This window comes from Vulpes lagopus, chromosome 12 (assembly GCF_018345385.1).
Source record: "Vulpes lagopus strain Blue_001 chromosome 12, ASM1834538v1, whole genome shotgun sequence".
In the NCBI taxonomy this organism is placed as follows: Eukaryota; Metazoa; Chordata; class Mammalia; order Carnivora; family Canidae; genus Vulpes; species Vulpes lagopus.
Window position 1 is genome coordinate 81,342,316 of NC_054835.1, and position 18,026 is coordinate 81,360,341.

An 18,026-nucleotide genomic window follows, 5' to 3' on the forward strand; every position below is an offset into this window, starting at 1 on the left:
AATATTCTAGTCCCTCCCTATAGCTCAAGCCAGTTTATGGCATCCGAGCATTATAAAACTACTAGAAAAGCCGGGGGTTTCTGGTTGAGCATGGATTAATAACTGGATCCACCGAGATATGACACTTATCTTCTTGCCATGGTCAGGGTACCTAGTAGTTTAAGTGAAAGGGGAACACCCCTAAATAGGAATCATTTGCAGTGATGTTGCTGGAATAATAATAACACAGACAGTGTTCTGTGCATTTGATGTAAACATGGGCAAATGCAATTAGGAACAATTTGGCAGAATCTGAAGTGTTTTGTCATAAGGGAAACAAATGAACCATGTCTATGTAGACCATGGAATTCCAAAAAGATTATCTGGTTCATCTCTTAATTACATTCATGGCATTCCCTCATAAGCTTTCCTTTTACAAGTATGAACTTGGTTCATACTGGTTCATCTCTTAATTACATTCATGGCATTCCCTCATAAGCTTTCCTTTTACAAGTATGAACTTAAGAAGTAGTTTTTTTTCATGACTAAAAACAAAATCCTGCCCCCAACCCTATATCCCCATTAATAAACTATCAGAGAGAAAAATAAGATGTTACTTTATAAGATGTTATTTAGATGGAACATTTAGTTGGATATTTACCAGGTTGCAGGAACCACTGCTATTTTAGTTCTTTTTTTTTTTCTTCCTTCATTTTTTTCCTTTTTATTCTTCCTTTATTTGTTCCTCACAAATCAAAAATACTTCCTATATTCATACTTTTTTGATTCCAAAAGTTGCAGTTTAGGATATTGAAAAATCCTTAAGCTGATGCCAAGTAATTAGGTTTTTTTTTTTTTAAGAGTTTTAAACTGCTATGTGGAAGTAGAACTAATTTCAAGGTGTTGCCATTAGCAAATAATGTTATCTCAAGTTTTTCATTACAGTTATGATTTTTAAAACATTCTAATGCTGTGTATTAATATAAACAATAGGTTATGTTGGAGCATAAATATGAGAACTGACCAACACTAAAAAGAAATATGAGAGCTGAATTCTTAAGTTCAGTAACACATAGCTTAGAAACCAACAATGAAGTACTGTTCTTAATTCTCACAATTTTACTCCACTAAAGAACACCTTTTAAAAAAACCATATTTTAACAAAAAGTAAATATTGCTTTAGAAAAGCAGTCATATAGAAAAACCTGAGTGACTCAATCAGTTGAGTGTCTGGCTCTTGGTTTCAACTCAGTTAATGATCTCAGGGTCATGATCTCAGAGTTCTGAAATAGAGCTCTGGAAGCCCTGCAGCTCAGTGTGGAGTCTGCTTGGGACTCTCTCTCTTTCTCCCTCTTCTCCTCTCTCTGGTCCTCCCCCGGCTCATGCTCCTGAGCTTACTGTCTCTCAAATAAATAGAATTTAAAATAAAATAAAATAAAAGGTAGCCATATAAATAATTATTATTCAGAATATACAGAGAGCTCTCAAAACTCAAAAAAATAAAAAAACAACAACAAATGACTGTAAAAAAAAATGGATAACAGATCTGAACAGCCATCTCAGCAAGACAGGTAGATAGATGGCAAATAAGCATATGAGAAGATATTCAGCATCATATGCCATTAGGAAATTGCAAATTACAATTGTGAGATATACTACGATGCATCTATTAGAGTGGCAAAATCCAAAACAATGGAAACATCAAGTGCTGATGAGGATGTGAAACAGTAAGGACTCCTGTTCGTTGTTGGTGGGAATGCAAAATAATGTAGTTTTGGAAGACAGGTTGGCTCTACACAATCTTACCATCTGATCAATCACACTCCTAGGTATTTATCCAAATGAGTTAATACGTCCATACAAAAGTGTGCACATGAATCTTTATAGCAGCTTTATTAACAATTGGCAGAAGCTGGAAGCAGCCAAGATGTCCCTCAATAGGTGACTAAACTGTGGAACATCCATACCATTAAATACTATTCAGCAATAAAAACAAATGAGCTATCAATCAATGAAAAGACATGGAGGAACCTTACATTCATATTGCTAATTGAAAGATGCCAGGCTAAAATGGAAGCAGGTTCCTGCTGAGTGGGGGCTAGATGTGGGGCTCCATTCTGGGATTCTGGAATCATGACTTGAGCCAAAGGCAGATACTTAACCCACTGAGCCACCCAGGCAACCTAGCTAGTCTTTCATGTAAAGTTTTGTTTTTGTTTTTGTTTTTTTTTAAGATTTTTATTCATGAGAGACACAGAAAGAGAGAGAGAGAGGCAGAGACACAGGCCCCAAGGAGAAGCAGACCCCATGCAGGGAGCCTGCATGGCGGGACTCCATCCCGCGTCTCCAGGATCACACCCTGGAAAACGCTGAAGGCAGCGTTAAACCACTGAGCCACCCAGGCTGCCCTCATGTAAAGTCATTTTAATGCAATACAAACTTAAGGATTTAATGCAATATAAACTTATAGGATTTAAATTATCCTTTATTTTAGGAAAATGGTTTAAAGTGTAACAAATCCATTTATCATATTCAGAGCTCTTAAGGTTTATTTCATAATTTCCATTGAAGGATTATTTAGAGGTAGCATCTGCCTTTTCTGCTGAGAGCTGTGTCTATTATTAAATGCCATTTTTGGCAGTTGGGAAGCAAAACAAAACTGCCCCCATAGAGAGTGGGGCATGTCTTATTATTAGCATGACTGATTAGAAGGGAACAATGTGATTTGTAGAGTTGATGTTATTTTTAAAACATTAGAAATCTAATTTAAGTTGAAAGTAATTTTTCTCCTTTAATTTTTATTTTTCCATAAAATATTTCTTACCATTATCTTAGTAAAAATGTGATGAACTGATTTCACTGAAGATTGTATTTTGTATGATTTATAAATATAGTAATGTGTGGAACTACATATGTTCCTAAAACTATTTTTTAAATGTTTTAAAGATTTATTTATTTGTTTTTTTATTTATTTATTTATTCATGAGAGACCTAGAGAGAGAGAGAGAGAGGCAAAGACATAGGAGGAGGGAGAAGCAGGCTCCATGCTGGGAACCCGACACAGGACTTGATTCCGGGACTCCAGGATCGTGCCCTGGGCCAAAGGCAGGCGCCAAACCACTGGGCCACCCAGGGATCCCTATTTTTTTAATTTTTACTTCTGTGATGTACTATAAAAAATATTATCAGATCACAAGAAGGCTTGATTTATAAAATAAGTATCTCAGTCATGTTTTCAGTAACAGAGAACTCACAATATTTTTAAGAAAACATTTGTATTCTATATAACAAAATACATAGAAAAATTAAAAATAATATTTCCATGTTTCAACACCAATGATGAAAGTAGTTGATACTGTTCTAGATTAAAGAAAAGACTCCAGAAAAAAAATAGTAAGATACTAAAAATAGAACTTTTTAAATCCTGATTTGAAAAATAGATTAAGAAATTACTTCTTACAGGTTATCAGAAACATTTGAATAAGTACTTGATGTTAAATGGTTTTAATAAATATCGTTAATTTTCCTGGGAATAAAAATGGCATTGTGGTTGTCCTAGTCCGTTTTGGCTGCTATAATGAACTTCCATAGACTAGATGGCTTATAAACAACAGAAATTTATTTCCCACTGTTGTGGGGGCTGGAGAGTCCAACAACAAGATGCTGGCAGATTCAGCATCTGGCTCAAGAGCCCTCTTCTTTGTCATAGATAACTGTCTTCTTGCTGTGTCCTCATGTGGCAGAAAGAGCAAGAAAGTTCTCTGTGGCCTATTTTATAAGGGCACTGATCCCACTCAAAAGGGCTTCGTCTTCATGACCTAATCATGTCCAAAAGGCCCATCTCCAAATACCATCATGTTAGGAATTAAAATTTCAACATATAACTTTTGGAGATACATATAGTATCTATGTATGGCATAGTCTATGGCAGTTGTTATATTTTTTGAAAATACTTTTTAGAGATTCACACTACAGTGTTTAGGGGAAAAATGGTATGATATCTGGGATTTGCTTTAAAATACTCCAAGAAAAATTGGAGTGGCTGAGTGGCTCAGTCAGGTAAGTGTCTAGCTCTTGATTTCAGCTCAGGGTCATGATCTCAGGATTGTGAGATGGAGACTCCAAGTCAAGCCCTGCATAGAGCCCTGCATATCTTTTCTTCTTCTTCTTCTTCTCCTTCTCCTTCTCCTTCTCCTTCTCCTTCTTCTTCTCCTTCTCCTTCTCCTTCTCCTTCTCCTTCTTCTTCTTCTTCTTCTTCTTCTTCTTCTTCTTCTTCTTCTTCTTCTTCTTCTTTTAAGATTTTATTTATTCATGAGAGACACAGAGACAGAGAGACACAGAGAGAAGCAGAGACACAGGCAGAGGGAGAAGCAGGCCCCATGCAGGAAGCCTGACATTGGACTGGATCCTGGGTCTCCAGGATCACACCCTGGGCTGAAGGCAGCGCTAAAGCACTGAGCCACCCGGGCTGCCCCATCTCTCTTCATCGCCCTCTGCCCCTCCCCTAGGCTCTCCCTCTCTGTCTCTAAAATAAATACATACATTGAAAAAAAAATTATAAAAAGTTTTTTTTGAAAAAAATTAAATACTCCAAGAAAAATCAAACTGAGGATGGGATCAGTGAAATAAGCTTTGAAAAATGTTGATGCTGAACTTGGGTGATGGGTAGATGGATCATGTTGTATTCTTTACATTTGAGTATGATTTAAATTTTTCATATTAAATACTTAAATCTCTGATGTTTAATTCTTTCTGTAATATATTTTAATCATTACTTTAGCTTTACTTCCAATGCACTTCAAAAAATCTTAGCTCCATTCAATTTGGTATGTTCTTAATTTTACACAGACCTTGTGTTTTCTTGATTCTGCACCAATGTTTGAGATTTTATATGTTCTAGAACATCCTCTTAGGTTTTATTTAGGCTTATGTTGGAGCCTCAGGAGTTAACTGCACTGATAGTTATCTGTTCACAAAGCTTATTAATTCATAGGTATAATTGAACCTCCTTTAACACTTCCCCAGAACTCTGAAATCAACTCGATATGTAAGTTTACCCTTCCCAGTCATAAATTCATCTGGGAATCGTCTCAGATGCTTGAAATAGGGAGCCTTTGCCCTTCGGTAGAAATAACGGTAAGATAAGAGCACATCCTTTACATTCTGAACCACAATCGATTATCTGCAAGTATAGAAAAGCACTTGAGCATATGTTATTATACTTTTAGCCCCAAAAGAAAGAATTTGCAAGCAATGGGAGACTTCCTCAAGATGGATACTGAGAGTGTCTGGTAATTTTTTATTTCCAGGTATGAATATAGAAGCAGAAAAATGTTATGAGTTGTTTTGTTTTGTTTTGCTTAGAGGAAAATGAGGAACAAAGTATAGAATCAATTAGAATGAAAAAAAATATGATCAAAGCATTAAAATACCATGAGATTTGAAATGGGAAGGAGGAAGAAAATGAATATATTTATGATGATTTGTGGTGAGGTGTGTAAGAGGAAAAAAACCTTGTGTTTTTATTTTATTTTATTTTTTTTTAATTTATGATAGTCACAGAGAGAGAGAGAGAGGCAGAGACACAGGCAGAGGAAGAAGCAGGCTCCATGCACCGGGAGCCTGATGTGGGATTCGATCCCGGGTCTCCAGGATCGCGCCCTGGGGCAAAGGCAGGCGCTAACCCGCTGCGCCACCCAGGGATCCCAAACCTTGTGTTTTTAAAAGAGAAAAGGAACATAATACTTAGCTAGATAGTAATAAAGTTGTCTGTTAAATGATGAAACAACTAACTTTGAGATTAAGCTTTCTAGAGATTACCTGGAAGGCATATCCCTTTAGAAATAAAATTGAGGGGATTCCTGGGTGGCTCAGGGGTTTGGTGCCTGCCTTTGGCCCAGGGCGCGATCCTGGAGACCCGGGAGATCTGGATTCCTGGGTGGCTCAGGGGTTTGGTGCCTGCCTTTGGCCCAGGGCGCGATCCTGGAGACCCGGGATCGAGTTCCACGTCGGCTCCCTGCGTGGAGCCTGCTTCTCCCTCTGCCTGTGTCTCTGCCTCTCTCTCTCTCTCTCTGTGTGACTATCATAAATAAATAAAAATTAAAAAAAATAATAATAATAAAAAATAAAACAAAATGGGGTTTTCCAGCACAAATTTCAATTGACAACAGAATTTACAATAATCAAATTTTAGTGGGCAACATAAATTTCTAGAACAAATATGATAGAGAAGTACAAACTCTGGTAACTTAAAAACAAAAACAAAAACAAAAAACTCTGGTAACTTAAGACCACTAAAGAAAACAAACTGACTATCAAACAGAAGTAAGATGTACACCACAAAGAAACACACACTGAATATATGTTTTACTTTTTCTAGCTGTTAAGTGTGATATATACCTCAAGAATACCATTAACTATACTTTAGAGCCTATTGCATATCAAACCATATGATGATTGTCCTTCTCTGATTCTCTTACTTTGCTCAGCATAACACCCTCCAGTTCCATCCACATCGAAGCAAATGGTGGGTATTCGTCTTTTCTGGTGGCTGCATAATAGTCCATTCTGTAGATATACCACTTCTTTTTTATCCATTCACCTGTCAAAGGACATCATGGCTCCTTCCCACAGTTTGGCTATTGTGGACATTGCTGCTGTAAACATTTGTGTGCAGGTGTCCCAGCATTTCACTGCATCAGTATCTTTGGGATAAATACCCAGTAATGCAAATGGTGGGTCTAGAGTAGCTCTCTTTTTAACTTTTGAGAAACCTCTACACTATTTTCCAGAGTGGCTGCAAGCTTGCATTCCCACCAAAAGTGCAAGAGGGTTCCCTTTGATTATGATATAGTGTCCCTTTTCATCTCTACTATCGTCTTTGGGATAAATTTTAATTTATCTGATATGAGGATTGCTGCTGGAGCTTTCTTTTGAGGACCATTTGAATGGTAAATGGTTCTCCAACCTTTCATTTTCAGACTGTAGGTGTCCTTAGGTCTAAAATGAGTCTCTTGTAGACAGCAAATAGTTGAGTCTTGCTCTTTTTTATCCAGTCCAATATCCTGTGTCTTTTGATAGGATCATTTAGCCCCTCACATTCAGAGTTACCATTGAAAGATATGAATTTAGTGTCATCATAATACCTATTCAGTCCCTGTTTTTGTGGCTTATTACCTTGGGCTTCCTCTTTCTTTTACAGAGTCTCCCTTAATATTTCTTGCAGAGCCGGTTCAGTGGTCACATTTTCTTTCAGTTTCTGCCTATCTTTATCTCTCGTTCTATTCTGAATGAGAGCCTTGCTGAATAGAGCATTCTTGGCTGCATGTTCTTCTCATTTAAGACCCTGAATATATCCTGCCAGCCCTTTCTGGCCTGCCAGGTCTCTGTGGAGAGGTCTGCTGTTAATCTGATTAACTTACATAGGGAATTTTCTCCCCATATAAGTTAACAATCTCTTGTCTCATGCTGCTTTAAGGATTTTCTCTTTATCTTTGAAATTTGCAAGTTTCACTATTAAATTTTGAGGTGTTGAATGGTTTTTATTGATTTTTTGAGAGGTGCTCTCTATCTCTTGGATCTGAATGCCTGTTTCCTTCTCCATATTTGGGAAGTTCTCAGCTATGAGTTGTTCAAATATATTTTGTATTCCTCTCTCTCTCTCTCTGTCTCTTCTGGCATCCCAATTAGATGTATATTCTTCCTTCTCTAGCTATCATTTATTTCCCTAAGCCTTTCCTCATGGGCTCTTAATTGTTTTTCTCTTTTTTCCTCAGCTTTCTTCCTTGCCATCAACCTGTCTTCTATGTCACTCATTGTCTCTTCCACCTCATTAACCCTAACAGTAAGAACATCCAGTTTGGATTGCATCTCATTTAATCTATTTTTAATTTCAGCCTGATTAGATCTCAATTCTGCAGTGACTAAGTCCCTAGAGTCCTTTATGCTTTTTTCCAGAGCACCAGTGGCTTTAAAATTATACTTTTGAATTGAATTTCTGATATCATATTGAAATCCAAATGCTGTAACTCTGTGGCAGAGAATACTGTTTCCGGTTCTTTATTTTGTGGTGACATCTCCCTTCTACTCATTTTCTCCAGGCAGACTGGCTGTATGAGCAGGCTGAGTCAAAAATATCAACCACAACCTGAGTAAAATATACCCTAGATGATTCTGAAGAGGTCAGAAACCAGAAAATAAATAAATAAATAAAATAAAATAAATAAATAAAATAAAATAAAATAAATAAATAAAATAAAATAAAATAAAATAAAATAAAATGAAATAACAGAACAGAACAAAATAAAACAAAAGGACTGCTAAAGTGAAAAACAAATTTTAAAACAAAATAATAAAAATAAAAAGCCAAAAATCAAAGCAAAGAAGAAAAAATAAAAAGAAAAAAAGTAAAGAAAAGAGGAAGAAGTTGAAAAGAAAAGGAGGAAGGATGGTGGTGGTGAGGAAATGGTAGTGGGAAGAGAATGCAGTCTACCTAAGGGGTTCTAAAGGGTCACCTTCTTGGCTCTGAGTGTATTTTGTTCTGTAAATTATAAGATGCTCAATCCCAAATTTATATAAACCAGCAATACTTATAAAGCCCCAACACTGACCACTAAAACATAAACAAGATAAAAGAGGGGGGCAGTGTTGTGCCCAAGATTGCCTATCCGAGAAACCACCAAGGAGCTGACACCCATGCAAGTGAACAAGGGTTTATTTGCAAGCTCGAGCTTGGGTCCAAGTATACCCAACACAGCGGAGCAGGGACTTGGACCCCAAGGTTAAGAGGCGTAGCAGGGATCCCTGGGTGGCTCAGCGGTTTCGGGTCTGCCTTTGGCCCAGGGTGCGATCCTGGAGTCCCAGGATCAGTCCCACATCAGGCTCCCTGCATGGAGCCTGCTTCTCCCTCTGCCTGTGTCTCTGCCTCTCTCTCTCTCTCTCTGTGACTATCATAAATAAATAAAAAATTAAAAAAAAAAATTTCAAAAATAAGTCTTAAAAAAAGAGGCGTAGCAGTTTTATAGGGGCCAATGGCCAATGAGATTGTAAGGCACACAGAAAGTTGCATAGTCATGTCGGTTCACACGCAGGTGGCCAATTGAATTACAATTTACCCTACAGGGACCTTTTGAACTAGCCTATCACTCTGGTCAGAATTGGTGCGCAGGTTCGGCGGGCAAAAGGCGGGGTTTACATTCTTATGAGCCGGTTTTCAGTAAGGGTGTGCTCAGCAGCTTGACTAGGGTGGGGGAGTGCCTTAAACAATAAGCAGGTCATGTGGGGGTTATACATGAGATGGTGGGTGTAGCACAAAATGGAGTTAGTCCAGCTCTGCTTGTCCAGGGGTAGGGGATTTTTGTTAAATTCATTGGGTCCCACAGGCAGAATGGGAAAGAAGAGAGAATATAATCTCACAGGATAAACCAACATGGTGTTCCACTTGGTTCTGGGTGTATGTTGGTCGTGTTTTAGAAAGTACTAACTTCCACCATTATAACACAAAATGAGGCAGAAATAAGTTTAAAAATAAAAAATAAAAAAATAATAAAAAAACATATCTTGTATATCTACTGAAATTAAATTAAATACATTGAAGGGAACCCAGAAGCGAAAAGTATATCTAAGACATGTAACTGTAGAAATATGAAAGTCAAAAAGGAAAAAACTTAAAAATGAAGATCTGGTAAAATATTGTAAGTTAAGGTGAGAACAGGTTAAAATATTGGAAATTTTTAGTCTGATATAAAAATAAGTCATAGGTCAGCCCAGGTGGCTCAGCGGTTTAGCGCCGCCTTCAGCCCAGGGCGTGACCCTGGAGACCCAGGATCGAGTCCCACGTCAGGCTCCCTGTGAGAAGCCTGCTTCTCCCTCTGCCTGTGTCTCTGCCTCTCTTTCTCTCTGTGTCTCTCATGAATAAATAATAAAATCTTCAAAAAGTAATAATAATAAAATAAAAATAAGTCATAATGGAAAAAGAAAAAAGAAAAAAAATGGACCCTCTAGTTCTATATACTATTTTCCCTCCGTCCTGGAGCTTTCCAGTGATGCTTGGTCAAAAACTTGCTCTTCCCCTGTCCTTCCAGCTGGTCTTCTGGGGGAGGGGCCTGCTGTGCTGATTCTCAGGTATGTGTGCCTGGGGGAGCTGCCCCACCTCCTGCCAAGTGCAGGGATCAGTGGGAGCTGTTTACCTGGTGAAGCCCCTCTTCCCTGATGGCTCTGCCTTTCCCAGGCACACAGTGACACAAGGAGGAAGAACAACACTGGCAGCGGCCAGATCTCTTGCTCTGGAGTCAGCTCCCACAGTAACTAACCAGTCTCCCAGTCTGCACTGGCCTGGATGCTCCCAGAGTGGTGGGGGGCACTGATCTGCACAGCGTGGGGGTGCCCAGCAGCAGGAGAGTCCTCGCTGTCTTGGGCCCTCCCTGCCTCCACCTGTCCCGGGGGGAGCACAGGATCCCAGCTGTGTCCACTTGGAGCCCTGGGACCTGGGGCCCTGTGCTGCTTGGAACTGTGCTCCCAGCGACTGTCTCTCCTGCAGGGAATAGGGCACAGCCACCTCCGCCCAGAGGTGGCCCACCTAACCCAGTGGTTTCTCTCAAATGTCCCAGAGGGCTGTGGTGCTCAGCCCTTTACGGATACCAGACCACGGTTTGCAGTGCAGCAGTGCAGCAGTCACGGTTTCCCCCAGACGCTGCTCCTCTTATGTGACTCTCAGAATCTGGAGGCTTCACTGCCCTTCCTGCGGTTCTGTCCAATTTCCCTGCTAAGCACTTTTCCATCAGGGAAAACTCCAGTGTGGATTTTTAAAGTTCCTGCTTCTCCGGGCCTGGGCTTTCCTGCCCTGGAGGCTTTTGCTGCTCCCCTTTAGCCTGAATACTCGTGGTTCCCCTCCCTCACTTTATTCTGTTTTTTTTAATTGTTTTTTTGTTTTTTGTTTATTTCCCGCCTTCCTATCTTGTTTGAAGCAAAAACTTTTCTCTGTAGCATTCCAGCTGTTCTCTCTTTAGGTCTCAGGTTGGAGATGTTTCAGGATGGTTTGAAAGTTATCTAGGTGAGTTGGTGGGGCCAGGTGAGTTGAGGACCCCTACTCCTCCACCATCTTACCCCTCCCTCTCAAAAAAACTTTAAAAGGTGAATAATTGGTTTGCTCATCATTATTCAGTAGAATGTTATACCTATTTTAAAATTGGCTGCTTTGAAAAAGGAGACATTTTTACACTTAGAAGTTAATCACATAATTATTGAAATAATAAATTCTCTAGATATTAAAGTAAAATTTCAAATCAGCCACCTAGGAGATGAAGTAAAGAATTTTGGGGGGACAGATTACTGCAAAGGTCAAGAAGACATAAAATGTAGAAGAATTAATATGTACCTGATATTCAAAGGTACCTAGATATTCAAAAACCCATTTAATAAGTATTCTAGAAAAATAGACATGAGAAAATGCAATGCAAAGGAAATAGAAAAAGAAACCCAGACAAAGTAGCGTTTTTTTAAAAGAACTATTATAGTGACAAGCAGTAAAAATGAAAAAACAAACAAAACCAAACAGAACTAAACAGACCTTTCCACATCTTTTTAAGAAAGAAACTTTCATTAATATCTTTAGAAACAAACTGATTAGATTTTGCAAGGACTTTCTTCTATTTGCTGATAAGTAAGCATTTTCTGTTAAATCTGACCTTTTTCTCCATGTATGATGTAAATATAAAGAAATCAGAAAGGCAAATTATAAGTCATGTTGTAGACTCTTGACATCCAAAGGCAGAGGTCTGATGAGCTACTTCTAATGGCTAGATAGAGAGTTAATTGCTCTCTGCATAAGCACCTTTAGCACACCCACAGAAATGTTCTTTTCCATAGTGAAATAGCAATGCATACAGAAAAAATATAAACATGGACACCGATATAGGACATCTGAAGGTAATCAAGGAGAAAATTCAGAGCAGAGGGCCCTGTAGGCATCAGAGTAAAGGGTAGAGCCCCTTGTCCAACATTATAACATAAGGCTTGGTTCTAGGATAACTTCACTAAAACTTTGGTGAATGGTGGTGCTGAAATTCTTCCTTGGGCAGATTGACTTACAGAGCTGCAGTGACTCAGCCCAGAATAGGTAAATGATTCTAGAATCCAACCTGCTGAAGGATCCAGGCTGGAAGAATAAGAAAATAGATACTCCCAACTCAACTTCCATTGTGGTATTTGGAAAAAAATAATAATAATAAACATTTGGCATATTCAAAGTTGCGTGAGTGTATTGGTAAGACACACAGACTCATTAAATTGTAAGTGTGGACAAATAAATGTTTACTTTCTGAAAGAAGTCCTCTTTGCAGCTGTTACCTGGTATAACCTGGTTCCTCCCAGAAGACATATTTAGACATGTACACAGGTAAGTGAAACACAGTGTGACAAATCTAAGATGGAACTATGCACAAGGCTGGGTCACTTCTACCTGTGGAATTGAGAATCATGCAGTAGATGAGGTCCGAGCTGAGAATCAGTGCCCCAGGCTCTCACCAATCAGATGTAGAATGGGAGAGAAACAGCATTCCAGGCCATAAAGCAGTGCTAATAAGGATCAATGAGGAAAACAGACTAGAGCCTTAAGAGAACTTCACACAACTTGGATCAATATAATGTAAGACATGGCTAGCGAGTCCTATGGGCAAAGACAAAACGTGAAGTGTTCGGTGTACATCCTGCAGGCAGGATATTCAGGAGAGTTTTATAGTTTTTAAGCAAGAAGTTGAATGCTCAGATTGACATTTTAAGTGGCTCTAGACCAATTTCTGGGTAGAATGGAGAAGCTTGAGGCAGGAGGCAAAAGGCCTGAACCTTACTAATTTGATAGAGAGGAGATCACTGGCCACATTTGATAGAGGGCTTTCCTTGGAGCAACAGTGAGAGCAAAGCTTGAAGAGTCACAGAGGTGGTTAGCTTTTTACTTTGGGAAGCTTATAGCCACACCCATGACAGCAACAATGTGTCAGGATGGTTACCTGCAGTTTTTTTTTCCCAGAGGGACCTGGAAATAGGTGAATAAGTCTTTACAATTCTCTGACAAGGCAAGGCAGTCTATTCAAAGACCCCATACCTTAAAAGGCATCCATGAATTGTTAAAGGATTGTAGGATGCCACAGGTTTGTAATAGTCTTCCCACATAGTTTTAACCAAACAGTTCTCAAAATGGGATAGCCCTGGACCAGCAGCATCAATATCATTGACAGTTGAAAAATGCAAAATCTCAGATGCCACCTCAAACCCAGTGAATCATAAACTCTGAAAGTGGGGGGTCTATAATTTGTATTTTAATTAGCCCTCGAGATGATTCTGAAGCATGTTATATTTGAAAACCACTAGTCTAACTCATTCCAAAGATCACATAAACAGATACATTAAGTAGAGGAACTAATTAAGGCCTAGTATCAACCCACTTAAGGAATTGTAATATTTTTTTTCAGCAATGTCACAATTGGATTTATTTGTGAATATTTATATCATATATATTAAGTCAAATTCTATGACATTGTTGTGCCCAAGATTGCGAATCCAAGAAACCACCGAGGAGCCAACACTGATGCAAACACACGAGGGTTTATTTACAAGCTCGAGCTTGGGTCCAAGTACACCCGACACAGCAGAGCAGGGACTTGGACCCCGAGGTGGGTTTCAGCTTAGTTTTAAGGGCTGGTCCAGGGGACCTCCAGAAGGGCTGGAGCAATTTCTCAAGTTCTGCTTACATTCTGATATGGGGTCTTCAAGGGCATTGAGCTCTGTTCTCATTCTAATATGGGGCTTTCTAGTGTGTTAAGCTGTAAACTGTTTTCTTCCTATAACTGAAGTAAGGTAAGTTTCAGCTCTTATTCCCAGGGGCCTGGGATGGCTGGACGTGTGCTAACGCTGAACTTGAAGTGGAATGGCCTTCATTTTCTTGGCCTCCACAATGTCACACAGCTCGGTAAGGGCAAGCTTGAATAAAACTTGCCATTTGCATTTTCAGGCATAATCAACTCTGACTACAACTCGGTTATAAATAAAAATCTTACTATATGTTGCCCCACATCTATTCTATTAACAATAAAATCATGGTTAATAATCTGGTCTATTATTTTATTAACTCTGGTCGTCTTTGACAATACTCACCTAATAGTTTTCCCTTTCATTTTAAGGAGACGTCACCACTGTATTATATTACTAGCTAACATAGATTGAATGTTACCATTTGCCAAGTACTATTTCAGTCCTCAGAAAGCTCTATCAAGTCAAAAGAATTATCATCTACATTTTGTATATAAAGAAATAGAGGCACAGAATTGATAAGGAATGCATGCATCATCCTTCAACTAGAAGGTAAGAGAGCCAGGATGATTGTCCCAGAATCCATAGTAGTCATTTTTCTAAATAATATTTTAAATTTTTTGTTTGTTTTGTTTGTTTAAATCAGATATACTGAGGCATAGTGCTAGAGAGTAAAATTCACCATCTTTTATGGGCCAGTCACTGCCCATAATTCATTCTTTTCCTTTACAATAGTGGTTCTCATACAAAGTATGGTCCCTAGACTATTAGTCTCAACATCACTTGGAAAGTTGTTAGTCTACCTCAGTCTTACTGAATCAGAAACTCAGGAGGGAATGAAATCCAAACACAAATTGTGTGTTATATTTGCTAAAGTTAACATCAACAATGATAATTCATTTAATTGTGTATATTCTTGATATGCTGAAATGAAAATAGCACTTACTCTGCGTGCTGCTCCTCCCCAAAACTCATGACTTTAGTCTAATGATGAGAAAACATTAGACAAATCCTAAGTAAGAGACATTCTACCTGGCAATTATCCTCAAAATTATCAAGGTCATTCTGTCCAAGATTGCGAATCCGAGAAACCACCGAGGAGCCGACACCGATGCAAACACACGAGGGTTTATTTACAAGCTCGGGCTTGGGTCCAAGTGCACCCGACACAGCGGAGCAGGGACTTGGACCCCAAGGTGGGTCTCAGCTTAGTTTTAAGGGCTGGTCTCGGGGACCTCCAGAAGGGGGGGAGCAATTCCTCAAGCTCTGTTTACATTTTGATATGGGGCCTTCAAGGGCATTGAGCTCTATTCTTATTCTAATAGGGACTTCCTGCCCTTGGCTTGGACTCTGTTTTTATTCTAATATGGGGCTTTCTAGGACATTAAGCTGTAAGCTGTTTTCTTCCTGTAACTGAAGTAAGGTAAAGTTCAGCTCTTATTCACAGGGGCCTGGGATGGCTGTACTTGTGCTAACACTGAACTTAAAGTGGAATGGCCTTAATTTTCTCGGCCTCCACAGTCATCAAAAACAAGAAAAATTGTTACAGCCAAGGGGAGCCTAGGAGACATAAGGGCTTGTTTCTAGTGTCCTAGATAGGATCCTGGAACAGAAAAAAGGATATTAAATAAAAACTAAAAGTCTGAATCAAATATGAATTTCAATTAATAATAATGTATCAATACTAGTGTATTCACTGTAACAAAAGCACAATAGTAATGCAATATGTTAATAGAAGAGAAAATTGGGTTGGGTTATGTGAGAAATCTACTGTCTTCCACAATTTTTCTATAAATATAAAACTGTTCTAAAATTAAAAGGCAATTAAAATAAACACATAATGAGATAATCATTCAACTTAAAAGAAAAAATAATAATATATCAGAATAAACTTCAAGTATGCAGAAGCCAATTACAAACAAGAGCAGAAAATGAAAGAATACTTAGAGACAAAAAAACAAAGACATGTAATCTTTCTCTTTAAATAAATATTACTCAACAAGAGAAAAACAAGAACCATATGATCCTCTCAATAGATGCAGAGAAAGCATTTCACAAAATACAGCATCCATTCTTGATCAAAACTTTTCAGAGTGTAGGGATAGAGATAACATTCCTCTGCATCTTAAAAGCCATCTAAAAAGCCCACAGCAAATATCATTCTCAATGGGGAAATACTGGGAGCCTTTCCCCTAAGATCAGGAACAAGACAGGGATGTCCACTCTCACCACTGCTATTCAACATAGTACTAGAAGCCCTAGCCTCAGCAATCAGGCAACAAAAAGAAATAAAAGGCATTCAAATTGGCAAAGAAGAAGTCAAACTCTCCCTCTTCGCGAAAGACATGATACTGTACGCAGAAAACCCAAAAGACTCCTCCCCAGGTTGCTAGAACTCATACAGCAATTTGGCAGTGTGGCAGGATACAAAATCAATGCCCAGAAGTCAGTGGCATTTCTATACACTAAGAATGAGTCTGAAGAAAGAGCAATTAAGGAGTCAATCCCATTTACAACTGCACCCAAAAGCATAAGATACCTAGGAATAAACCTAACCAAAGGGGTAAAGGATCGATACCCCAAAAACTACAGAACATTTCTGAAAGAAATGGAGGAAGACACAAAGAGATGGAAAAGTATTCCATGCTCATAGCTTGGGAGAATTAATATTGTGAAAATGTCAATGCTACCCAAGTCAATTTACACGTTTAATGCAATCCGTATCAAAACACCATGGACTTTCTTCAGAGAGTTGAAACAAATCATCTTAAGATTTGTGTGGAATCTGAAAAGACCCCAAATAGCCGGGGGAATATTGAAAAAGAAAACCAGAGCAGGGGGCATCACAATGCCAGATTTCAGGTTGTACTACAAAGCTGTGGTCATCAAGACAGTGTGGTACTGGCACAAAAACGGACACAGAGATCAATGGAGCAGAATAGAGAATCCAGAAATGGGCCCTCAACTCTATGGTCAAGTACTATTCGACAAAGCAGGAAAGACTGTCCACTGGAAAAGGACAGTCTCTTCAATACATGGTGCTGGGAAAATTGGACATCCACGTGCAGAAGAATGACACTAGACCACTCTCTTACACCATACACAAAGATAATTTCAAAATGGATGAAAGATCTAAATGTGAGAGAAGTTTCCATCAAAATACTAAAGGAGAACACAGGCAACCCCCTTTTTGAATTTGGCCACAGCAACTTCTTGCAAGATACATCTATGAAGGCAAGAGAAACAAAAGCAAAAATATGAAATATTGGGACTTAACCAAAATAAGAAGCTTCTGCACAGCAATAGAAACAGTCAACAAAACTAAGACAACCTACAGGAGGGGAGAAGATATTTGCAAATGACCTATCAGATAAAGGGCTAGTTTCCAAACTCTATAAAGAACTTACCAAACTCAACACCCAAGAAAGAAACAATCCAATCATGAAATGGCCAGAAGACATGAAGAGAAATCTCACAGAGGAAGACATAGACATGGCCAACAAGCACATGAGAAAATGCTTCGCATCACTGGCCATCAGGGAAATACAAATCAAAACCACAATGAGATCCCACCTCACACCAGTGAGAATGGGGAACATTAACGAGGCAGGAAACCACAAATGTTGGAGAGGATGTGGGGAAAAGGGAACCCTCTTGCACTGTTGGTGGGAATGTGAACTGGTGCAGCCACTCTGGAAAACTGTGTGGAGGTTCCTCAAAGAGTTAAAAATAGATCTGCCCTACGACCCAGCAATTGCACTACTGGGATTTACCCCAAAGATTCAGATGCAGTGAAACGCTGGGACACCTGCACCCCGATGTTTCTAGCAGCAATGGCCACAATAGCCAAACTGTGGAAGGAGCCTCAGTGTCCATCGAAAGATGATGGATAAAGAAGATGTGGTCTATGTATACAATGGAATATTCCTCAGCCATTAGAAACGACAAATACCCACCATTTGCTTCGACGTGGATGGAACTGGAGGGTATTATGCTGAGTGAAGTAAGTCAATCGGAGAAGGACAAACATTATATTGTCTCATTCATTTGAGGAATATAAAAATTAGTGAAAGAGAATAAAGGGAAAGTAGAGAAAATGAGTGAAAATATCAGTGAGGGTGACAAAACATGAGAGACACCTAACTCTGGGAAATGAACAAGGGGTAGTAGAAGAGGAGGTGGGCGGGGGGTTGGGGTGACTGGGTGATGGGCACTGAGGGGGGCACTTGGCAGGATGAGCCCTG